General features: G+C 43.5%; 2 pseudogenes; both read left to right on the forward strand.

The window, feature by feature from the left end:
• The first annotated feature begins 18,212 nt into the window (after positions 1-18,212).
• LOC102430659 lies at positions 18,213-19,503 on the forward strand (annotated as a pseudogene).
• A 6,330-nt stretch (positions 19,504-25,833) lies between these two features.
• Positions 25,834-26,575, forward strand: LOC102430981 (annotated as a pseudogene).
• Positions 26,576-26,667: the final 92 nt, after the last annotated feature.

The raw sequence follows: 26,667 nt of genomic DNA on the forward strand, positions 1-26,667 counted from the left end.
ATGGAAATTAAGAATTAATTAATTTTAACTGAGGATTCTACAGAATATGTCAGAAAGGAGAATATGGTAAGCTGGTTGTTGAAAAAAAATTTAGGATTTAAAAATGTCTACTTGATGTGGAAATATCTTTCTGGAGGAGGAAGCAACATGAATAAAGGTGGGTAGGCTTAAACATATCCCTTATTGTTGTTATAAAAAAATAATAGGACTGTCTCACCAGTGAAGTGAGAGCCTATAATTTAAAAAAAGAAACACACAACAATCTTATTCAAACAATAAGTGTTGGCAAGGATGTGGATAAAAGGGAACCCATGTGACTGTTGGTGGTAATGCAGATTGGTGTGGACACTATGTAAAACAGTATGGATGTTCCTCAACAAAATTAAAAATGGGATTGAATTATGACCCAGCAATTCCACTTCTGGGTATATATCCAAAGGAACCCAAAATACTAATTCAAAAGAATATACAGGGGGGGAGGTTGATATTATACTCTTGGTAGTTGATAAAAAAATAAATCTTAAATGTTTCACCACAAAAAAGTGCTAAATATGTGAGGTGATGAAGGTGCTAAAAAAAATCAACCTTATTAAGAAGTATATATTAGCAGCCTTTTTAATTAAAATAAGTGGGCTATATAAATTTATCTTAAAATTAAAATATAAAAATTGAATTACCATGATCTTATTTATGACCCCCCCATAGGTTTTAAACATATTTTTAAATCTCCCAATCAAGAATCTGTAAATCACATTTTTGACCATATATATATTTTTTCTAAAAACACATAATATAGCTGATAAAAAATTGTGATCATGTAAATAAAAGAAAACCAAAGCATATAATTAAATTAGGCACAATTATAAGTGGGTATGCTGTTTTAGAAAATTAAGGACATCCAATATAATAAAGAGGTAATATGCAAATTGACCATTATGCCCTCACACAAGATGCCCCCCCATGTGGTCACAAGATGGCCACCATAAGATGGCCAGCAGGGGAGGGCAGTTGGGGGCAACTGGGCTAGCAGGGGAGCAGTTAGGCATTGATCAGGCTGGCAGGGGAGTGGTTGGGTGGAGGTAAGGCTGGCAGGCAGAAGTGGTTAGGGGTAATCAGGCAGGCAGGCAGGCAAGCAAATGGTTGGGAGCCAGCAGTCCTGGATTGTGAGAGGGATGTCCCTGTGGGATCGGGCCTAAACAGGCAGTGGATCGGGCCTAAACAGGCAGTCCGACATCCCCCGAGGGGTTCCCGATTGAAGAGGGGGCAGGCTGGGCTGGGGGACCCCCCCAGTGTACAAATTTTGTGCACAGGGCCTCTAGTAGAAATATAGATTAAGAAAACAAAGTAGAAGGCATCTTCTCATGTACAAATATTATTTAACAAAAAATTTACAATAGATTTTTCTAAAGTATTACATCCAAGATAGAGCAATCAAATAAATTTACTTAATAAGCAATTATAATAAATTTAACTAATTTAGAGAGTAATGTTTATCTGTGTTTACATAATCTTGGGAATGAATAAATCTGATTAAAGCAATGAAAAACATAGAGTATTTGAGAGGTTGCCCAGTAGAGTTACTGTTCCAGTCAAATCTCTACATTTCTAGCTTTCTATGCTCTATTCCATCATACGGCCTCCAAATGGCTCACTTTGAAAGGCACTCTGAGGTGAAGTTCCGATCACGTGTTTTTCAGGTGACCTGCAAATGGCTTCAATAATTTGGAAGAGTTGGTAATAAAACATTATTTATCTTTTTATAAAAATAATAATTTTGTTGATCAGAATCAATATTATCAGCACATAAGATAAATGGGAAAGGTGTATAAGGAAGATAGAAATCCAAGAATTTACTACATTGATTGCAAAGGGTCACAATTTAAAAGTGAATTTGAATATTTATTTTACTTTTGTCTTCTGACTACAATGTAAACTTATATATATTTAGAAGACTCTGGAACTCACAGAAGGCTACAGAAAATTTAAAGTGCTATTATGTAAGTTATAGCAGAGCTTTTAGAATATGTAATATTGCTGTGTTTGGAGATACCAGGGTCTCAAGAAATTCCTGGGTCTTTTGCTACATAGATCATGAAACTTACTCAGATATAAAGAAGCAGGTGATAATGAGAAATAATTTCAAAATATTACCAAGATGAAAAATATTACCAAGATGAAAAATAATAAGAACATTAAGATAAATAATGTTAGTTTTATTGGTCAGTAAAAGACTGACCAATTTTAGCTGCACTTACTCCCAAGCTTTAATTTTTACCCTTTTGCTAATAATTAACATCTATTTACACTAAATAAACACCACCATTTGCATAGTACTGGCAATATATTTTCCTACTAATTATTACTAAATGCTTAGGAAAAATAACTATGTCCTAAATAGTAACATAAAATAATTAGCAATCATTCTTTTAAAGTAAAAAGACCATAGTAGTTCTTAAAATGGGCTCATCCCTTTGGAGAGTTAAAATCAGGCAAGTATTGAGATAGAGTATGTAAAGTAAATTTTCTCAAAGGAATTTATATGAAAGCTAAAGAAAAGAACACATTATTGAATTATTTCAGATATGCTATGTACATATTAAATGGTACTACAGGTCAGGTGTTTTCATTATGCAGTGACTCTTTTTGGTATCATCCCAGGTTATAACAATTTTTCTTCTCTATGTATTAAGTTTAAACAATAATAATTACTCAAAAACATTTATAGTATTCCTAAGTAATAAGTATTTAATGTGCATGCTTAGCTAAAAACAATTGTGATATGAAACTCAGTATATGCATTCTGCATATAGACCATATTTTAAAAGCAAAATAATTTAAAAATTTTTGAGCACTTATCTGATAGTTCTTTATGTTCCTACTTATGATATACTCTAATATAGGCTGTCAGCGGGATGTTCAAATGGAAATGCCCATAGGAATGCAAAAAAAGCTACTATTAAAAAAATTGAATAATTACATGAAATGTTATGCCATAGATAAAATCATAGTGACACCTCTACTCCCAAAATCAAATCAAAATTCAAGTGAAATTCTGTAAACCTGTGTCAGATATCAGACCTCGATCCCCAGCTCAGATGTATGGGAAGTTTCCTGCATGTGGGTCAAGCCTTGTTCCTGACAAATGTAGTACTCACCTCTGCTCAGGAAAAACAGAATGAAATGATCTGCCTCCATGTACGCATCCACACCAACAGAACAAACAATACAAAAACAATACAAATCCAAAATATATCATTTAGTTTACAACACACTACATGTTTTTTTCCCTATCTTACCTTACTCATCATGGTTTACTGAGGTGAAATCTAATAATAGCAATATTAAGTAGCACACACTTTCTGAGGTGACTCAGCATAGCCTAGGTGACAAGCTGGGAAACATTCTGAATCAAACAATTGTTCTTGTTAATCTTTAAAATGAAAAGGCTTGCCCAGCTGGCGTGGCTCAGTTGTTGAGCACAACCTATGAAGCAGGAGGTCACAGTTCCATTCCCAGTCAGGGCACATGCCCAGGTTTCAGGTTCTATCCCCAGTAGGGGGCATGCAGGAGGCAACCAATCAATGATTCTCTCTCATCATTGATGTTTCTCTCTCTCTCTCTCTCTCTCTCTCTCTCTCTCTCTCTCTCTCTCTCCCTTCCTCTCTGAAATCAATAAAAAATATATTTTAAAAGACAGAAAGGTTTTTCATTTATATATATAAAAGGCTAATATGCAAAGTGTCCCCTTGGGAGTTTGACTGGGAGACCAGGAGTTTGATTGCTCACTATGACATGCGCTGACCACCGGGGGGGTGGTACAGAATATGGTGGGTGACCAGCAGTGGCAGGGGGGTGCTGAGGGAGCGAGGGAAGGAGGAGGTGGGGTGGCGGGGAGGTGGGGAACCTGATTGGCCCTGCTTGCCGACCAGACCTAGGGACCCTACCTGTGCATGAATTTTGTGCACTGGGCCTCTAGTATAATAATAATGGTAGGTTCAGGTTTTGTTGTACTTCAAATGTATATAATTTTGAAGACCCTTTGAAGTAAATGAACACAAATTTATAAAATCTTTTCAGTAATGTGAATCTTAACTGAAAGTGGTGTTAACTGGTTGGAGTCAAACACCTAACTGGGGCGAATTTTACAAAAACGTGTGAACATATTTCTAGGGCCCTTGAAAGAAACCAGTACAAATGAGGGGCTCCCAAGCTTCATCTTTAGTAGCTTCAGTGCACATCTTCCATGACCTACAGGCAGTTTGAAATGCACTTCTGGCCTCAAGACTCCTAGAGATGACAATTTGGACGTTCTCCAGCTAAAGGTCAGCAGGGAAGTCATGAGACTGGTGGCAGGAGATGGCAGGGAAAGGAAGAGATTGTTCACAACTGAGCAGGGCCTCTAACAGGGCACAGCAGAATTGGCTAGTAGTGTGTTATTAAAGGAACCATGGTGTTAAGCAACATAGGAAAGGCGGTATAGGAAACATGGCAGCAAGAAGGAATTCGTACTTGCTGTGGTGATTTTGAAATAACATGAGTGACAGAAGGAAAAGGTTAGATAAATCGAATTCAAAGTTCTAAGCAAAATTTCTTCTACTTCTGGGCCTGTGCTGAGAATTTTTCATGATGGTAAGGACCAATAGTCAGCGAGACAAGCCAGTGGAGCAGGTCTCTGCATCTTTAATATTTTCTTCAGTTCCTGGCAATGAGTGTTAATGTGTAATGACTCAGTTAACAGAAGTACGTTTTATCCTTATAGTGTTGAGTTACATAGACCAATAGTTTTGAAGATATAACAGTCAATAATCTTTTTCTCACAAAGTTATTAGCCAATTGCTGGAATTTAGCTGGCTCTTCTCTCTGTTTCTCAGTCTTTCTGTAACATAGATTATTTATCAGAAAGTAAACTTATTATCACTTAGGAAGAAAACCTGCTGTGATTTTTCTGTAGCACAGAGACCATTCCCCGCGTACATTATTCACTTAGCACTTCACCATGCATGAGTCCCTCAGGGTTATTCAGGTCAGGGAATGACTGTATGCAGCTTGCTCGACATATTCTTTCCTATTATTCTCAGCCTCTCCTATCATATAGTCTTAGCCCAGAAATATCTTTCTACTCCTTGATCACTCATGTAATCTTTTATTTAAAATCATTTATGGAATTATTTTTAACATACACATCAGTATTACCTCATGTAAGTTATGAAAAATTAGATGAAATAGTCCTACTGAAAACAGCATAAGAATAAAAAGTATAAAGTCAATAATAAGTTATGCTAATAACGTTCAAAAGTAGGGGAATGAAAAAGATAAACTACAATGTGATAGTACTAAACACTGAATAAAATGGTAAAATTAAAACAACTGATCACACCAAGGGTTGGCAAGGATATGGAGCAATTTGAACTCTGATACACTGCTAATGGGAATGTAAAGTGTCACAACTATGTTGTAAAACAGTTTAGTAATTTGAAAAAAAAAACTAGTTGTTTTTTATCCTTATCATGTGACATAGCCATTCCATTCTTAAGTATTCATCCAAGAGAATTAAAAGTATATTCTTATACAAAGACTTGGACACAAGTGTTTACCTCAGCTTCAATCGTAATAACAAAAACCTGGAAAGAACCTTTCTGGATATTACTAGGTGGATAGATAAAGAAATTGTGGTATATTAATATAATCCTATATAATAAATATGTAATATGCAAATGGTCATTATGCTGTGAAGTGTAATGACCGACCATGTAACAACCAGATCACGGATCAGCAGGAGGGTGGGCCACTGAGCTACAAGCGGGTGGCAGAGAGCTACAGGAGGGGGCAGGGCAGCAAGCTATGAGGGAGGGGTGGGGGGAGCTACAGGAGGGCGGGGCAGTGGGCTGAGAGCTACTGGAGGGAGGCAGCGAGCTACTGGCACATGGATTTGTGCGTAGGGCTACTAGTATAATTATAATCAACAATGAAAAAGAATTAACTAACAATACTTGCAACAGTATTAAAAATTTTCAAAATAATTTTAAGAGAAAGATACCAGACAAAAAAGAGTACACTTGGGCCCTAACCAGTGTGGCTCAGTTGTCTGGAGCATCATCCTATACACCAAAAAGTGGCAGGTTTGATTCCCAGGCAGGGAAAGTGTGGGAGGCAACTGATTCTCTCTCTCTCTCTCTCTTTCTCTCTCTCTCTCTCTCTCTCTCTCTCTCTCTCTCTCTCCCTCTCCCTTCTTTCCTCAATTAAAAAACAACAACAGTACATTTGGAATGGATTCAACTTTTCCAAACTTCTGGAATGTGAAAACAAATCTACACTAATAGAAATCAGATCCATGTTTGCCTAGAGACAGAGGCAATAGGGAGGGAGAAATAAATAAAGAGTCATAAGGAAACTTATGGGTGATCCTTATATTCATTTATCTCAATTGCAGTGATTATTTTAAGTATATATATATGTATTTAAAAATTAAAATTGTATATTTTAATAATGTGCACTTCAATGTACAACAATAATATCTTAAGAAACCCGTGAAGAAAAAGGTGGACAATGAGAACATGGAAGATGAGAAGGGTGACGAGATACTATTGCAGCTGCTGCAATTACTATATCACTGGTTTTAATAATTTTAAAAAATATGGTCCTCCATGTAATCTTTCTAATATAGATAGCCTGAGACTTGCTCACAAACCACACTACACTACCTAAAGTTAACAATATAGTCCTAAAATGTCCACAAGGCTGAAATATCATCCAATATAAGAAAAGGGTAATATGCAAATAGACCAAATAGCAGAACAACAGAACAACCAATCAAAGTGTAATATGCTAATGATATGCTAAGGTTGCTCAACTGCTCACTATGATGTGTACTGACTACCAGGGGTAGACAGTCAACTGGTCGACCAATTGCTATGACGTGCATTGACCACCAGGGGGCACATGCTCTGACTGGTAGGTTAGTGTCTTCTGGGGTCCAGCTGATTGGGACTGAGCAAGATGGGCCAGACACTCCCTGGAGTCCTCCTGTAGTCCCTCTCCGGCCCAACCGTGCACCAGTGGGGTCCCTCGGCCTGGCCTATGCCCTCTTGCAATCTGGGACCCCTAGGGGAGGTCAGAGAGCCAGTTTCAGCCCTATCTCACAGGCCACTCACCTTGGGAGGGCACCAGACACAGAGTTCATGGCTGGTGAGCGCTGCTGCAGCAGCATGAGCCTCTCCCGATCGGGACTGATTGGGCGCCAGCCCATGGCAGGCACAGTGGGGCCAGGATGAGTGGGAGCGGCAGGTAGGAGCTGCAGGAGGCGTTGGACTGCGGGTTTCAGCCCGATCCCTGCAGGTCACCCAGGGAGACCCCACCCATACATGAATTCATTCACAGGGCCTCTACTTTACATATATAATGGGGCATTTCTGGCTGATGCAAAATGTGAGGTCTGATAGAGAAAACCAGATAAAACCAGAGATAATATCCAGTTTGCTGGTTGAATACCTAGACATTGATTACCTAAAGTAAGTGTAAATAACTAAGATAATCGATGATGATATAAGATAGCCTTACATTCCTCCCAAGTGGGTCTTCTCCCATTCTCTCAAATTACACAGATCATCCAAAGATACAACTCACAACCCCTTCATCACAATGCCATCCTACATATTCTGATGCAAGGTACTTCTTTTGTCCTCACTCTAATAATGATAGGTGCTTACTTTTGGGCTCATGCAATTTATACTGTCATGTGCTTATTGACTACCCTCTTCCTGGAAGTAGGCTTATAACATTGACAAAACAGACACAAGTTCCTACTCTCATGGTGTTTATATTATAGTGGGGAAGACAAACAATAAACAACATAATTCAATAGATTACAGCCTATCTATAATAATAAAAGTGTAACATGCAAATCAACCAAACGACTGAACAGCAGAACGACCATCTGGACGACCTTCCAGACCACCTTCTGGATGACCACATTATGACATGCACTGGTGCCAGGCCAGCCAAGGTGGGTGCAATGCGATTGGTCAGGGGGCTCTACAATCGATCACCCCAAAGAGGGAGACCCAGGCCACCCTCTGCATGGAGATCAATCGCAGAGCCCTGGCTGGGCAGGAGAAGCCACCCTCTGCAGGGTTTTCTATCTGGGGGCCCTATGATCAATCGCCCCGCAGAGGGAGGCCCAGGCCAGCCAAGAGATGGCACCCCATGCCTGTCGCCCTCAGAGGGAGGTGACCAGTCACAGAGGATGGGGAGGGAGCACACCACATAGATGTCAAGCAGTGGCAGCAGCGGGAGTGGGGTCAGCTGCTGGCAGCCAGGGGAAGGAACGCCCCAGTAGGCCCTGACCACCAGCCAGGCCTAGGAACCCTACCCGAGTGGTCCCAGATTGCGAGAGGGCATAGACTGGGCTGAGGGACACCCCCTTGTGCCTGAATTTCATGCACTGAGCCTCTAGTTGATTTATAAACAGGGCATGATCAATTGCAAATGACTAGTTAAATTTTAAGGGCTATGTGGTGTGGTTTGGGTCCAAGATAAGGATAGAAACAACAGTATTTATGTTATATGGTTTTATAAAACATCTGTATTTGTATTATATTTCATCCTACAAAGTATCATATGAATTAAAGTACACTATAATTGCTGCTATTAACATTTTGGTAGAAAGAAGGAATATCTGTTACAATAAATGCCTTGGCCACTATTATCTAACTTTGGCTTTTATCTTTTTATTCTAAATCCCATACTCATTTCACCATAAAATTCTGTGCATATGCATTAGCAACAATAAATGCATCCATAAAGTTCAATGCAAATTTTAGTACTAAGACACTAAGTTAGGAATGGCTAGTATGAGGAAAGAATAAAAGGTTCTTACATATTGCTTCCTAGAGAAAGTGAGTATTGAACCAAATCTTGAAGGGATAAACTAGAATAGATTTATTAATAGATATTGCACAGTGTCTGGATCATTAAACAGTATCTCAAAGATATTTCAGTAGTCAAAGAATCCTATTAGCAAAGTCATGGGATGGAAAAGAAGAATATTTAAAATGTCTGTGGAGGTTCTAGTAAGAAGTTTGGCCAACATTAAAGGGATCTGCTAAGTGGGACTGTAGACCACCTTAGAGATCTGGGGAAGTGAGGTTTAGGGGAAGGTTTATAAAAGAAGTTTCAGAAATACATGTATTGCCCTTTAAATAGAGTTATGGTGGGTTAGGGGTTAATAGCCTAGATACTGTAGCTAGACTACCTACAGGTCACATCTATCTATAATAATAAAAGCGTAATATGCTAATTAGACTGGACATCCTTCTGGATGACCTTCTAGACGGTGCCAGGGCTGTGAAGGAAGCCTGTGCTGGCAGCCAGTGGAAGGAAGGCCTACTATTGCATAAATTTTGTGCATCAGGCCTCTAGTCCTATCTAATAAAGAGTGAATATGCTAATTGACCCTCACACCATCACAAAGATTGTGGCACCCACAGCTAATAAGAAGGGAATATGCTAATTGACTGACCCGCCCTCAAAGATGGCAGGACCCACAGCCAATAAGGAGGGAATATGCTAATTGACTGCCCTGTCCTCAAAGATGGTGGTGCCCAAAGCCAATAAGGAAGGAATATTCTAATTGACTGCCACGCCCTCAAAGATTGGGGCACCCACAGCCAATAAGGAGGGAATGTGCTAATTGACTGCCCCACCCTCAAAGATGGTGGCACCCACAGGCAATAAGGAGGGAATATGCTAATTGACTGCCACGCCCTCAAAGATGGTGGTTCCCACAGCCACAAGATGGCAGCGCCCAGTCTTCTCAGCCCTGCTGGGGCAGCAGGTGCATGGCAAGGCCAGGCCTGCCCCCAGGTGGACTCGGCCTTGCCACACTTGCCTCTGGAGTCCCCCAGTCCCCTCAGCCCCTCAGCTGCCCAGGGCCAGCCCAAGGCACAGGTAAGTATCAGATATCAGCTGCCCAGATGCCCAGGGCCAGACCGAGGCTCAGGTAACCATGGCTGGCTGAGGCTTGCGCTGCTGGCAGTGGCAGCAGCAGAGGTGTGATGGGGCATCACCTTCACCTGATCACCAGGTTGCCTTCCACCCCTGAGGGCTCCTGGACTTTGAGAGGGGGCAGACCAGGCTGAGGGATGCCCCTCTCAAGTGCATAAATTGTCATGCACTGGGCCTCTAGTCCTATCTAATAATAGACAAACATGGTAATTAACCGTACCTCCAGGAGGCTTCCTTGCTTCAGTGAAGGAGGAAGCCAAGGTTTCCCGCCTGCCGCTGCCCGCCTCTGAGCTTGCAATCTAAGAAACTGTGTTGCAAATATAGACACTAAACAAGCTCCAGAAACCTGCTTTCAGCCAGCTGGGCTTCAGCCAGCAGGACCGCAACATTGTTTCAATTATAGAACAAACCCATATCCCTGCTTTCAGCAGCCGAGGTCTCAGAGCTGCAGCCGGGCCTCAGAGCTAAAGCCGGCTCTCAGCTCCAGTGACAGCCATAGAAGGTAAATAAATCCCAGAATAAAAGAAAAAAGAAAAAAAGGAGAGGTTGGGAGCTTCAGTCACCCGCCAGCCTGAAAACGGCCCTTAGCCCCTCACCCAGGCTGGCCAGGCACCCCAGTGGGGACCCCCACCCTGAAGGGGGTGTGACCAGCTGCAAACAGCCATCATCCCCTCATCCAGGCTGGCCAGGCACCCAAGCGGAACCCCTACCCTGAAGCAACAAAATGGCGGCTAATTTGAGTACTGAAGGCAGACGGCAACGGGCAAGGCTGTCTGCGGTCTGGGACCTGGATCCGTGACCTGGTGGGTGGGGGGCAGTGCTTGAGGCTGTTTGTGGTCCTGGGACCCAGATCTGTGACTCTGCTGGGCGGGGGGCAGTGCTTGAGACTGTCTGTGGTCTGGGACCCAGATCTATGACCTGGTGGGCGGGGGGCAGTACTTGAGGCTGTCCGCGGTCTGGGACCCAGATCCATGACCTGCTGGGCAGGGGGCAGTGCTCGAGGCTGTCCATGGGACCAAGACACGGATCTGTGAGCCTGCAGGGTGGGGGGCAGTGCTTGAGGCTGTCTGCGGTCCCGGGACCTGGATCCGTGACCCTTCCCGGCAGAGCAGCAGCTTGCACAAGGGTGGATCAGCTGGGGTTGGGCAGGGCAGGATGCCTGGCTTCCGCCCAGCCCCAGTCACTCTGGGTAGGTGAGCAGCGCAGAGAGCCTCTGGACAGGGGAGGCAGGCCAGCGGAGGGCAGCCTTCACTCCCCACATGGCAGTGGTGACAGCTGTGAGTGCACCAAGCAGAGCCTGCAGGCTGAGCTGAAGTAGCACCTGCAGGCCATCAGCACCCAGGAGTGGCTGCGCAAGATCTGCCTCCTGGCCCAGAAGGTACAGGATCGCAGGGACAGCCACCATGGCAGGCCAGACTGATGTCCTCCTGGCCGCACCAGGGGTGTTTGCGGATCTGCAAAGCCAGAAGCCTCCAGTGTGCACATCCCCCCTGGCGTGCAAACATCCCCCAGCACACTGTCACCCTCCCATGGCTGCAACAGTTGCAAACCCAGGCGTGCACAAGTTCCCCCGCCTCTCTACCGCACTTCCATCAACCCAGCATGCCTAACACCCCCACAGGATGTGCACACATCCCCTCTGATGCACTCACGTCCTTTGGAGAGTGTCTGGGTGTTCTGGGTGCTGAGAGTGGGCGCCTGTGAGATGACAGTGAGAGGGCAGAGTGGTGATGCTCTGTTCCCATGGAGGCCAGTGCAGCTACAAGATCACCTCTAGGGGGTTAATGCAGGTGCTGAGGCAGGAGCAGGTGCAGACAGACACACCTGGTGGGTGCGGGCGGCCCTCGCTAAGGTGCCTTCGGTCAGATCAAGAACCCAGAGGCGGAGAGGAATTCTGTCCTCTCAGTGAAACAGTGGGATAATCGGGGCGACTGTAGAGGAGGAATGTGCACTTTGGGTGCCAGCACCCATGAGCGAAGGCTGCCCTGACTGAGCCTCGCTTTCTTGGGGTCTAGCGCACTCCTGCCAGGCAGCGGGCGACAGGACGTGCTTTTCCGAATTAATGAGAGAAAACGTTGATTCTCCTGCTGCCCACGAAGGTGGAAAGTGAAGTGGGGAGACGTGGGGAGTGAGCGAGGTTTCCTGTCTGGGGGTTCCAAATCTGCTGTTGGTTTCTTTCACCACTGACTAGAGATATACAGGGTGTCCCCCCAAAATGTATACACACTTTGAATACCTACTAATTCCAATGGTTTTAAGCATAAGAAAGAAACAACAATGGAGCTGTTATTGTTAAAAGTGTGGGCACAAACAGGCAGTTGGACATTCCCTGAGGGGTCTCAGATTGGAGAGGGTGAAGGCCAGACTGAGGGTCCCCTTTCCCCCACCCACCTCAGTGCACAAATTTCGTGCACCGGGCCACTAGTATATACATAAAAGGCTAATATGCAAAGTGTCCCCTTGGGAGTTTGACTGGGAGACCAGGAGTTTTATAGCTCGCTGACCACCAGAGGGCAGCGCAGAATGAATGAAGACCCAAGCTGGTAGTGGGAAGGTCCTGATTGGCCCTGATCACCGGCCAGGCCTAGGAACACTAGTTTTGTAATAACTGCTGCTGTAACAGTGGACAATTCTGTGACTTCTTCATATCTCAGTTTCTTCACAGTAAAATGGGAGTAGTAACAATACTTTTTCATTTTAAGGATTAAAGCTGTCATTACATACAATGCATACAAAACAATGACTGAGATGGTTAGCATCATAATGACTTATATTTACAAACATGAAAGAAAGGGGGATCTGGAATGTCTGATGAACTGATTGCACAAAATAAGTGGTAATTAAATTGTTTGACACATCAATATTAGACCTTCCTTTTGTTTAAGGTGTTGCTAGTAAATACTGGCTTCTCTAAAATCATTTCATTTATGGATTCTTATGAGTTCTAAAGGGGTTACTGGCATTGCTTACACTTCCGGCACCTATCACTGTATGGAAGTACCTATTATTGCTGCCAGACTGGTTTCAAAGCAAAATATAATTTTTCATTAATGGCTCTGTAATTTACCATGTCTAAGGTGTAAAAGTTAGTAGTGTATAGCAGTGCCTTTAGAGGTGTTTTATAACTTAATTGGCCTTTTCTTCTCTCTCTCTTTCTTTTAAATTCATTGCAGTTTAAGTAGGCATTATGATTTCCATGGAACAAGAAAGTTTTCTTCAAAACATGTCACAGCTGCCTGGGAAAGCTGGTAATAAGAAGCTTCTAATAAGGGCCTGTTAATAAGCAGCTTAAAGGTATCTCAAAATAATCCTTCCAGGAACTTCTTCAGCCCCATCCAACCCGGACACATCAAAGAGAGAGAATACAGAGTAGAAATGCATATTGATCATTACCTGCATTTTAGTTGTGGGGATCTTTTGTTGTGCACAGTGTGAGAAGCTTAATGTGTACAAAAGAAGAGAAATAGCTTAAGAGAAATGAAATGTGAGTCCTATTATTAATAGAATGTCTCTATGTTACCTCATGGGCTGAACGAGCTAACGTAATGCTTTATTCTTTTCTTTTAGCAGAAACCTCACTTTGGTAAACTTTACTTATGGGGGATGCATCCCAACTAAAGTCATATCTATAATCGCTTGATGATACATTTCCCTAGTTGGGGTCCAAAGGTTAAAAATATTCCAGTAAATTGACCGCTCAGTGAACATTAGTTATATTGTGGCCCAATATTCTTATTCCAAAAACAAGGAAATCATGTTTTTGTGCATTCTTAGTTTTGTATTTTGGGTGAAAGTCCAGTTGTCTTTTGACAAAAAAGGGTTTATATGAGCAATGTCCCTTAGAATCAAGCCATCACATACTTCTGAAATCTATGACCAGAACTATATGCTCACATGACAATAAGTTAATTAGAGAGAGTGACCGCTTGAAATTTAGGGAAAGGATTTTCTCTCTTACTTCTGGAAAAAATGTAAGAGTTTGGCTCTTCTGCAGCCACCTTGCAACAATAAGAAAAGAGCCTGTATGAGTATTGCATCAACTTGAAGGGATATTAGCAAAACATTTTTCTTAACTAAGTTTGCTACTTTTCATATTTCTTATGAGATCTTGCAATAGGAAGGATGTTGATATTTGGAAAAATATTGACTACCTGAAAAAATATAATTATCTTCAACCATTCACTTTCTTAACTAAAAGAAAAAAAGTTACTTAACTGCACTTTTTGGTTACTAAATTGTAAGACTCATATTTTTCTTTGTTGTTGAAAGGCAACCATCTACACTAATAAAAGACAAAGATGCTAATTGACCATACCTTTGCTACACCTACCAGCCAATCAGAAGAGTATGCAAGCTCTAGCTGGTTTGGCTCTGTGGATGGAGCATCAGCCTGCGGACTGAAGGGTCCCAGGTTCGATTCCGGCCAAGGGCACATGCCTGGGTTGCGGGCTTGATCCCCATTAGGGGATGTGCAGGAGGCAGTCAATCAATGATTCTCTCTCATCATTGATGTTTCTATCCCTCTCTCTTCCTCTCTGAAGTTAATAAAGATATATTTTTTTTAAAAGAGTATGCAAATTAACCCAACAAAGATGGCAGTTAATTTGCATACACAGGCACCCAGAAAAGACTGAAGACAGTGTAGAAGGAAGCCAAGCACTGCAGAAGGGAGCCAAGCAGTGGAGAAGGGAATGGATCGGAGGTAGCAGAGACAGGAGCGGAGCTGAGGCAGTGGAGATGGGAGGGAGCCGAGGCATTGGGGAAGGGAGGGAGCCGAGGCCGTGGAGATGGGAGGGAACCGAGGGCGAAGCAGCGAAGGGAGGGAGCAAGGCAGTGGAGAAGGGAGCGAAGCCCGCCTCGGTGGGCTTCGCTTCCTTCTCTGCTTCGCTCTGGTCTCAGGAAGCCCTATTCTTGCAGGAATAGGCCCAAGGAAGCCCGATTCTTGCAGGAATCTTCCTGCAATGTGCCTCTAGTGTATTATAATTCCAGTTATAGATATTACTGAAGTTTAACAATCATATTGTTTGTTGTTAGCAGGCATATTTGCAGTGAGGTATTTTTGTTGCTGTTATTATTATTTATTAATTTATAAGTATTACCTTTTCTGCTCAGTTCATTTCTGGACATGTTGTGAACAGAGGAACCAAGTATCCTAATATAAAAAGCCAGGGGCTGTCACGACCTAAACGACCAGATGGATGACTGAACAGCAGGCTGCGTGGGGTGACCAGGCCAGCAGGGGGGGAAGTTGGGGCAACCAGGCCAGGGAGGGTGACAGTTGGGGGCGATCAGGCTGGAAGGGGGGAAGTTAGGATAAATTTGATGGGTCTCAGCATGGTGGGAGGGTGTTCTGCGCCTCAGCTGGGGCGCAGCGGAACTCTGGGTCTCACGCAATTGGGGGTGTAGCCGGCCTTCAAACCAGACCCTGATAGGAGGGAGGAGGGAGCCCCATTCCTCGCAGAATCGGCTGTTGATCAACTTGCTGTCAGTAGCCTGACAACCAGGAATCCCATTCTCCTGCACCCTGGACCCTAAAATATTTCCTCTAATTAATTCCCTTTTAATGTGCATGAATTTCGTGTACCAGGCCACTAGTATAAGATATAATAAATATCCTGTAAATTGAAAACCAACTGTCATCTTTTTGTGATCTTTTAAAATTTAGATCTCAAGCCACTAAATTTAAAAGAGTGAGAAGCATAAAAATATAAATTGGTTATTTTTAGCTAAGTTTTTAGACAAATTGACAGTGAATTCAACTACATATATGTCACACAGTAATTGAATGTGTTACCACTAACCTATATTTTTATTATTTTTTGAAATGTATTCCTTAATATATGTTCCCTGTGGCTTATCAAAGACTAAATATCTGTTCGATAAAAATCTGAATTATAAATATGTTAAGTGAATGATACAGCAATGCCTATATATTGTCTTTTTAAAATTAATTAGTGAATTCCAGTTCCAGAAATGGCAAAGCGCTCACATTGGAATAACCAGCCCAAAGATAACAATTATAAACTCTGGTGGTAGGAGGAACAATTATAAGAACACAATAGAAAGCTATTCAAATCAGGAAGATACTTCAAGGGATTCAATCCTTACAACGTAAGTTAACTGGGTGCGATCCAAAGTGTAGGTATCTTTGCCCCAGTCCATGCGAGTATGGAGGCTACAACTCAAGCAAAAAGTGTGGGTCCTATCAGCTTGGGAATTCACCAGAAATAATTTTAGGCAACCAGAGTGGCTGGGAGTTAAAGAGGTAAATCTCAAAAAGGATAAAGTCAAATTATGGCATGCCTACCACCACCCCCCACACACACACACAGAGAATTTAAACTCTTTTAAAGCAATGGCTTTCCTCTGAACTGCACAAGCATATAGGCCATTCCAAAGAGCCAAGTGGGAAATAACAAAATAAAACAAAATTGAAGAACATAAAGACTAAAAAGAGATTTCAGTTTCTCCCAAAAGAGGGGGGCAGAATTTGAAGTTTAAGTCCTGTCAAGTTACAAGTACTTACTAAAAACCTTGATTTTTCCAAAAGTCTGCTCTAGCAAAGTATAAAATAAAGGCTCCACAATTTCAAGATAAATTGCCAGTAACTTAATGATATGCTTAAGCAAAATTGAACCCTTATCAGAACATAATGAATCCAGGAAATCTACAAATGTTGTTCACAATGTCCAGCATACAAGAGAAATTTATAAAATGTGATAATAAGTAAGATATTGTGACCAACTTTTCAGAAAAAATATATATATATCAGAAATGGTGAAATGATAATCCAGATGTGGAAGTAACAAACAAAGTCTTTAAAGAAGATATAAAAAATATGTTCAAGAACTTAAAACTTGGTTAAATTGAACATAATTGAAAAAATCAACAGCAGCAAACAGTAGAAATTCTAGAATTGAAAATTGCAATATCTGGCATGGTAAATAAAATTACTGGATAAGTTTAATAGAAGAAATAGGAGGCAGAAAAAAATGGATTGATTTTGAAGATAAATTAATAGAAACTATCTAATTTCAAGAACTAGGAAAAAAAAATGACTTGAAGAATGGAAAGAATTCCACTGACCTGTGTAGTAATATTAAGTGTTCTAAGATATGTAGAACGAAGAAAAGAGGAGTGGGAGAATTGGGGCAGATTTTATCAAATGTGATTAAAAACATCAAATTATAATTTTACAAATCTCTGCAAATCCAAAGCAAGATACATTTTTTAAAAGAGCCACATCTCTTAAAACAGATGAAGTAAAGAAATCTTTAAAAAATGAGAAAAATATAATACATTATTAACAGAAGAACAATATTATGAATAAAGGCTGTGTTTTCTTTTTTTCTGTTTAATAACAGAGCTTTAAACACATAACACAAAATCTAAAAGCAAGTTAAAAGTATAGATATCCAAATAAATAATACAATGATGATTACACTATATTGTCTAGCAATTGAGAGACTACCAAGACAAAATATTAGTAACAATATCAACCAACATTAATCAGCATTTACAGAATATTAGCCATAATAATGACTGTTCATAAAGTAAATCTCAATGAACACAGTTAAAGAACTAGAAATTTTATTTTCTGCTTATCCTAATATATAAAAATCCAGGGTCCGTAAGGACTGAATGGATGACTGGTCTATCCCCCGGCCCTCGGGCTCCATTGATCAGGGAATGGTTAACCGGGGAACCGGGGTCCCTCAGGCTCCAATGAATCTGTGGCAGCAGCAACTGGTGAGTGGGCAGAAGGCAGACTGCTTGGTCCTCCCCCAGCCCGTAGGCTCGCATTGATCAGGGGATGGCTAACAGGGAACCAGAGTGAGTGATGCGGGGACTGGTGAGCAGCTGGAAGGCAGGCCTCTTGGTCCCTCTTCCTGGCCCTCAGACTCCAATCAATCGGTGGTGGCGGCGGGGTAGAACTGGGGACTGGCTTCCTTAGTAGTGCTGTAGGTTCAATCTCCAGAGGGCAAGCCAGGCACCAACGGACCAGAGCCTCCTGCACGATCCCGACAGCACTGCCAGCCTCCTGGAACTCAGCCTCAGGCACTGCAGCTGCTTCCCCTCCCTAGATGCTCCACAAGGAAGAAAGGATACTGCCAGCAGTGCCAGTATCCTGGGGCGGCCAGCGGTGACTGACTGCTCTCCCTGTGCTTCCTCCAGGTCACTTGAGTTGGCCCTCACCCTCCCTGCTCCAGATGAAGTGTGATCACTGCAAACAGAAGGAATGTAGTAAAAAAACAAAAACCGATGACCAAGAGCATGCTGCAGTCAACGTCCGGAGTCTGGCTCAGGAGAATGTAGAGAAGGGAGAATTCCATAAGTTGGCCGATGCCAAGATATTTCTGAGTGACTGCCTGGCGTGTGACAGTTGTGTGACTGCAGAGGAAGGAGTCCAAGTTTCTCAACAGAACACCAAGGTCTTCTTCCATGTTCTGAACCTTAATAAGAAATATGATACCGCACAGCACAAGATGCTGGCAGTGTCCATGTGTCCTCAGTCTCTGCCTTATTTTGCTGCTAAATTCAGCCTCAGTGTCACTGATGCAACCAGAAGGCTCTGTGGCTTCCTCAAAGCCTTGGGGCGCACTGTCTTTGACATGAAGATAGCTGCGGACTTCAGCATCCTGGAAAGTCAGAAGGAATTTGTGTGTCGGTACTGCCAGCACCGTGAGGAAGAGCCCCAGCTACCCATGCTGACCTCCACCTTTCCCGGTTGGGACTGATATGTAGAGTGTGTACTGGGTCACCCCACCACCCCCACCTCTGAACGGCCAAGTCTATCCAGCAGATCATGGGCTCTCTGGTAAATGATTACTTCACCAGACAGCAGAACCTGTCCCCAGACAAGATTTTCCACATCATTGTGGCCCTGTGTTATGACAAGAAACTGGAGGCCCTTTGAGATGTTCCCACAGCTTTACATGTTAACCTCAGGTGAAATTATCCAGATAATGGACCACAGTGACCTCGCCTCGGATGACGCTGCCGTGGACACTCTGTTGGGAGACATGAAGGAGAAGAAGGTGAGGCTCCATGAGGGTGCCAGCTCCGACGGGTACCAGGCACACATCTTCAGGCACACGGCCAAGGAGCTGTTCAGCGAGGATGTGGGGGTGCTCACTTACCGCACCCTGAGGAACAAAGACTTCCAGGAGGTCACCCTTGAAAGGGACGGAGAGGTTCTGCTACGCTTTGAGGCTGCTTACGGCTTTCGGAACATCCAGAAGTGGTCCTGAAGCTGTAGAGGAGCAAGTTCCCCTGCCACTTTGTGGAGGTCCTGGCCTGGCCTAAGTGGCAGGGGCCAGGCCCAGGCGGACAATGGGTGTGCAGACAGGGCACTGCTGCAGCAGATGGAAGGCATCTATGCTGCCATCCTGATGTGGCCCCCGGAGACCAGAGCCCATGTGCAGGAGCTGTATGTACCAGGAGTGGCTGGGGCCGGGGGGCGACTCCCCCCAGGCTCAGGTGGCCCTGCACATCGCCTAGCAGGGTCCAGGGAAGCCTGCCAGGACATCAATTGGTAAAGGTCCAGCAGACTTCCGGCCTGCAGGCCGCCTGAGGAGGGGTGTCAGATGCGTGAAGGAAAGGCTTAGCATCTCTGTCATCGCTTTGTTTTTCAGAATTCCCTGCTCCCCATCTGTCAGCTCCCTCCCTCTGAGGGGCACTGTCATCATCACATGGGTGCAACTGGAATATTGTATCTCGAGTGGATTGCCCTAATATATGTATCCTTTTATCCGATTATGAAAAAATCCCAAAGAAAAAGAATGGAGACAGACTTCTGTCCTTTAAGCCTAAAAAACCTCGGAAGTGTCCTGCGAGGAGCTGAGACTTGGTTCTGTCCACGCACCTCAGAGAGATTGGATGAGGAAATGGCCCGGTTTAGCCCTGACTTTGCCCATTTATGCTACTCTTGAAGGTGTCTTTGCCACAATGTGAATAAACTGCCACCTTTTGGAATAGGGGCTCATACGAAAGTCTGCATTCCCAACTTTTCTTGAAACAGATCTATGTTCTGCAGCTGTGGCCACCGTCCTGAGATCAGGTCCTGTCGACCAGGTCCTATCGCTGGGAATCAGGGGGCACTGGAGTGGAGGCCCCCCCACCCCCCGTGCCCTTTTACATTCAGGGATTGAGCTGAACTCACTTTGGGGGAGGCCTGGCAAGGGTGACAGGTGTCACAGATGGAAGGATGGAGAATGGAGAGGCAGACACCCTGCTCGGTCCCTCCCTGGGTGGGGTCAGGCAGATGTTGGCCAACCATCCTGCTCCAGAATTGGGTGAGATAGAGTCCTCTGTGTTCACCTCTCACCCTGTGGGCCCGGCAGCCCTCTGCGTTCCACGACAGTGCACTCTGCCCTCACATGCTGCCTGCCCTAAGTGAGAAGGAAGAGAGCAGTTGGCCCACAGACAACTACACAGAAAGATAGGGCTTGCGGCTGGTGAGCTCAGTGGCAGTGGAGGGAGCCTCTCCTGCCTCCATGGCAGTGCTGAGGAGCAGTGAGCTGAGTGGTAAGGAGCAGTGAGCAGGCAGGCAGTAAGGAGTAAGGGGTCCCAGACTGTGAGAGGGATTTCCAACTGTCCCATGGGGAATGGGCCTAAGCCAGCAGGAGGACATCCTCTGAGGGGTTCTGGACTGAGAGAGGGTACAGGCTGGGCTGAGTCCACCCCCCCCCCCCCCCAGTGTATGAATTTTGTGCACCGGGCCTCTAGTAATATAATAAATTATAAGTTAATGCCAATGTGATATCTAGAAATTCCATGTGCCAACTCATTCCTAAGACTGACAGCTGCTGGTTTTCTCATTAGTGTCTCTTTCATATTCTCATGCTAGAAGAGCTGGCATACCAGACAAGTGGCTACTTTTTTATTATTTTTTTGTTGTTGTTGTTGGATGCTTGCCAAAATTCCATAGCCCATGCTCTTCTTTTGCACAATTTCATGAGCTTAAATAGTCATAATGTATTCTGCTTAATACTTTCTGGCAAAGGTTATTAGAAATAACTAGGCAATCATCTTTCAGCCATACACCATTCACCATTGTAAAATACCCTCCCGGATATTCCCATATTCCCATTAAGCTTTTTTTAAAGTTTCTTTTACTTTGTAAGCCAACCTACTTATAATAAAATTAATATGTTGCTAACATCAGGTCCATGGCTATCTTCTACGCCATCCATCTGGACTTACCTTCCATAATAGGGAAAATTTTATGAATGGTTTCAATCTGTTTTTCCAGACCTGTGATATTCTAGACAACACTCCCAAAGTTAAAGAATTTTATACATGAACTGCAACAGGCACTTCTAAAGCATTGGACACATTATCAAATTTGAAATTTAAGATCATGTTTATGCTGAAAATTAGAGTTGTTTATTATAGAGGGGTCTTCTATGTTCTTCCACTTGACGACCCAAATTTTGAGAGTATTTTCTTTTATTATTGAACTAGAAGCCCAATGCACAGATTTGTGCACAGGTGGGGTCCCTTAGCCTGACCTGTGCCCTCTCGCAATCCAGGACCCCTCAGGGGATGTCGGACTGCCAAGTTTTGGCCCAATCCTCGCAGGCCGACATCCAAGGAATGTAGCAGTGCCGAAGCAGCAGGCAGCTGGGCGCAGCTCTGCTGCCGCTCATCCTGGCCCCACAGTGCCTGCCACCACCGCCTCTGCCACTCCACTGGGTAGCACTGCTGTAGAGGCGGGAGAGGCTCCCACCGCCAAAGCTTCACTCCCAGCCATGAGCCTGGCTTCTGGCTGAATGGCACTCTTGCTGTGGGAGCTCACTGACCACGAGGGGGCAGCTCCTGCATTGAGCGTCTGCCCCCTAGTGGTCAGTGCCAACCAGTCGACCTGTCGTTCCAGTCATTCTGGTCGCTCAGTCATAATGGTCACTAGGCTTTTATATAGATAACTTACACAAATGCTATTCTTGCTACTATTTAGGTTTGATATCCAGGAACCAGAGCTGGTACCTGGCCAAGACATTTACTTAGTAGAACGTTCAAGAGAAAGAAGGTGAAGGGAGAAGCATAAACCATAGGGAAAAGCCAAGCAAGAGTGTTGTTTTTAGCTAACTACTTGCTTCAGCAAGATTCCATGAAGACATTTGCAGCACTAATTGAACCAGAGTTGTTTTCCCTGGGGGCAAGGGAGACAACCTTCAGTATCACCATGTAAGAAAGTCATTGGCTGTGGTCATCTGACAGTTGCTGGACAGATAATGGCCCACTTGAACAATTGAGCAGCTCCTGTATGGCCAGGAAAAATTCTTCAGAAAAGGTGGTACCTTTGATTAGTTGGAAGCCAGCACTCATAGTAACTGGGAAGAAGTCTATAAGCCTGGTAATTATATGTATTATATATAATTGTAGATGATCAATATGTTGATAATAATGTACTGTGCATCTATATAAGAATCACATCATGGCTTTTCCCCCAATTTTTATAGTGCAAAAATACATAATATAAATTTTACAATCTTACCTATTTTTAAGTGTATAGTTCAATGATATTAAGTAAATTCATATTGTTCAATGACTATTAGGAAGGACAAAGTAGAGAATTCAATCTCAGTTTGCCAACTACGGGAAGTCATTAAAATGTATTTTAGAAATCAAAGGTATAAAAAATAGTGTTATCTGAAATAAAAGTTAAACAGTACTTTATATACACTACATTTATATATTTTTCATTTTGTAGATGTGGATATTGGTATTGTAGGGTTAAAATGAAATTTTCACTATTTTAAACATATCCTTTTTAAATTGTTACAATAGTATATGTGAGAGTTAATGCAGAGTTAGGGTTGTAATGGAAAGAAAGGAGTAAATACAAGAGATTTTGAGAAAAAATATAATCAGGGAGAAATAACTTATGGTGCTGGGTTTTTGTCACACTTAAATCAACATTATAATATCGTTTGTTATATGCCTCTTAAGGGCAAGTCAATAAAAACTTCAGGAATAGACATTGAATTAACAATGAGTTCTGAGTGTCTTGGATTCTGTTTGATTTCTGTCTTACTTTGGTGACTTGTCTTTTAATTATTGGTGTATGTTTTAGATTTCATCAATGATTTTCCTGATTATAATGAGGAAGTTTATTTTAAAGAACATATTATTTTGAAAACAGATCCAATTTTGATTCCATGCTTTCTGTGTTATTTTTAATATTTACATTATTAAGTAATAAGCCAAGTATCAAAAACAAAAACATCCATGGATTTTTAAATATATCATTTAAGTTAGAAGATATATTTTAAGTAACTCTAAAATTCAATGTCAGCAAAAAAGTACTTCAGCCATTTTCGCCCATGATGGTCAAAATAAATAAGTCTTGAAGATATAATGCACAACATGGAAATTATAGGTAATAATACTGTGTTGTATATTTAAAAGTTGCTAAGAAGTAGATCTTAAAAGCTCTCATACAATAAAAAAAATTAACTATGTATACAACTGGTGGATGTTAACTAGACTTGGGTTGATCATTGTACAGTATATACATATATCAAATCATTGTGTTGTACATCTGAAACTAATATGATGCTATATTATACAATGGTATAATATATGTCATTTATATTCCAATGAAAATAAAAGATAGTTTGGATCTCTTTGTTTACTGTTAAAAAATATTGTATATCTTCATGCATAGAAGTGTGTCTGATATTTTAGCCAAAATCTATTAGAAAAAAAACTTTGTTTTTAACACTTAAAGTGACCTCTACGGTTCTCTATGTTACACAATTTTTTTCAATATAAATAGAAAACAGTTATACCCATTAATAGAATACAAGAACAAATAATACATTTTCTTTTTCTCTTTATTCTGTGATGAGTAAAATAATGGTTGTGAATTAGTACTGCCCAAATGCTTAAAGTGTATTTAATTTGCATGTCACTAAAATAATAGTCAAACAATTTCTGAGATACATTTTGATTATCAAATATTTGACCCATTTTGTGGACTGTAATTCATTTACTTATTTTTGTAAAGGTTTTAGAAAAAACATAATAATTATAATCATAGAAAAAAACCTCATCTAACTTGATAAATTTCATAAACTGAGTTTCATTTAATAATAAAATTTAAATTAATAACTCAAATTATAATTTGATGATTTGTATGATTTTTTAAAAATTGTTTATACATGGTTTTTCTTGGATAACTTTTAATCAGCATACTTTCCACCCACTGCAATTTATAGTATGTCATTTTAATTAACAAGAGAGGATAATGCACTGTTAATTATATCCATGTGAAATAGGTGTGCATGCTAAGTTGAGTGTCACACATAAAAATGAGTGATGAACAGCTCATTCTTCTCAGTGCTGTCAGAATTACTCAGTATTTTAGCACTTTGAAAGCCTCATTTCACCACCATCTGTGCACTGTGTGGTTTTTACACCTTTTGCTTCTTACTGAAAAGTTTGGGATTTCTTTCTCATTACCTGTCATAACCAATCACTAGCCAATGAAGTGTGATGTACATTGATTCTAATGAAAAGATTTCTCATAGACTGGCTCCAATTCAGTTGTTTCTTTCCTTACTGAATACTGAACTTATTTTATTTGGCCAACACAAGCTTGGACCCAACAAGACTCAAAGAGGTGAGACCAAGTGTAATGGTAAATGATTGCAAATCAGAATGAGACTAGCCTACGATTGTGTAAGTAGGTGACTTGTGTAAGTAGCCATATAATCTACACTAATAAAAGAGAAACATGGTAATTAGCGTACGACCGCTACCCTTCCCATTGGCTAATCAGGGCAATATGCAAATTAACTGCCAGCCAAGATGGCGGTTAATTTGCATATGTAGCCGCAATGCTGGGAGGCGAAAGGGGAAGGAGGGAAGAAGCCGCCTGCCGCTGACTGCATCAGAAACCCAGGTGGCAGCCAAGAGCCAGAGAACCGAGCTGCCTTTGCTCAGAGAAGCCAGGCCGCCTTTGCCGGCTTCTGTGATAGGAGAACCTGGCCGCCTTTGCCGGCCCTGGGCCAGTAATCGGAGAAGCTGGGTGGGGCAGGGAAGAGGTGGATATCTGCCTCTTCCCTGCCCGCCTGGCTTCTCAGATCACTGATCACCAGTGATGGGAGAACACCCAGAGTGGGGGCCAGAGGCCGGCTGCATAGCTGCCTGGGGACACCATCCGGTCCCCGGGGCGACGCAGCCAGGCCCCAGCAGGAGACCCAGAAGGCGACCCATGCGCCGGGGCTGCGTCGCCGCTGGGGAACGCTATCCGGTGCCTGGGCTGAGGAGACCCAGGGGCCGGGGCTGTGTTGCAGCTGGGGCACGAGATCCGGTCCCCCGGGGGCGACGCAGCCAGGCCCCAGCAGGAGACCCAGAAGCCGCTGGGGCACGCGATCCGGTGACTGGGCTGAGGAGACCCAGGGGCCCGGGCTGCGTTGCAGCTGGGGCACAGGATCGGGTCCCCGGGGCCGATGCAGCCAGGCCCCAGAAGGAGACTCAGGCGCCAGGGCTGCATCGCTGCTGGGGCACCCGATCTGGTGCCTGGCCTGAGGAGACCCAGAAGGAGACCCAGGGGCCTCCCAAGAGGAGAGTCTCCATGGTCAGATGGCGCAGTGTCAGGACAGGAATAAAGACCCGAGGTGACTCAGATGCCTGGCCACAGGGTTAGACCAGCCAGCAGGGCCTTTCAGTTGGGACTGGGATGGGGGTGGGGTGAGGGAGGCAAGCCCCAGGAGGCTTAGCGGCCAGGGCCTGGGTGCCTGGCTGTGAAATTGGATGGGCTGTGTCATTTTGCAAGCCACTTTAAACTAGAGGCTTGCAAGGTTGGAAGTTCTGCACCCCATGGCAGCCGTGGGCTTTGAGAAGTTCTCAGGTCACATCCTGGAGAGCGAGCTTGAGACCAAAGTGGAGTTCCTGTCTGGGGGTCTGGGCAGCTCCAGCCTCCAGGAGCGAGACGAAGAGGAGGAGCAGCCAAGGCCAGCAACAGTGTGCCAACGGGAACTCAATCACAGGAAGTACCAGGCGCTGGGTCGGCACTGCAGGGAGATCAAGCAGGTGAACGAGCGGGTCCTGAACAGGCTCCATCAGGTACAGAGGATAACACGGAGACTCCAGCAGGAGCGGAGGTTCCTCAAGAAGGTGCTGGACTCCTACGGCGATGACTACCGGGCCAGCCAGTTCACCATCTTACTGGAGGACGAGGGCAGCCAGGGCACAGACGCCCCCACCCCAAGCAACGCTGAGAAGAGCTCCGGAGAAAGAGGGGCTGTCCCCGCCCAGGAGGACGCCAGCGCCCACAGAAGCCAGCAGCCCCGGCCCTGGCGAGGGGCCCAGCGGGTGGAAGAGGCAGCGAGCGCAGCGAGCGCCACAGGAAGGGCACCAGGTGGGAGTCCCGCTGACTCCGGAGCTGGCCCCCGTGCAAATAAAGGTGGAGGAAGACTTTGGCTTCAAAGCGGTTGAGGCTCTGGACTCAAGTTGGGTTTCTCGGGGGCCAGACAAGCTGCTGCCCTACCCCACCCTAGCCAGCTCCCCCTTTGACTGACCCCCCAATAAACGGACCCCATGCTCTCCTCGGCAAAAAAAAGCTTATAGAGGCATGCTTATAGGATCAAATAGTATAAATATAGATGCAACAGGACAATAAAAAGAGAACCTGGCTATGATGATTACCTGAAC

The sequence above is a fragment of the Myotis lucifugus genome, unplaced genomic scaffold (genome assembly GCF_000147115.1).
Source record: "Myotis lucifugus unplaced genomic scaffold, Myoluc2.0 scaffold_261, whole genome shotgun sequence".
In the NCBI taxonomy this organism is placed as follows: domain Eukaryota; kingdom Metazoa; phylum Chordata; class Mammalia; order Chiroptera; family Vespertilionidae; genus Myotis; species Myotis lucifugus.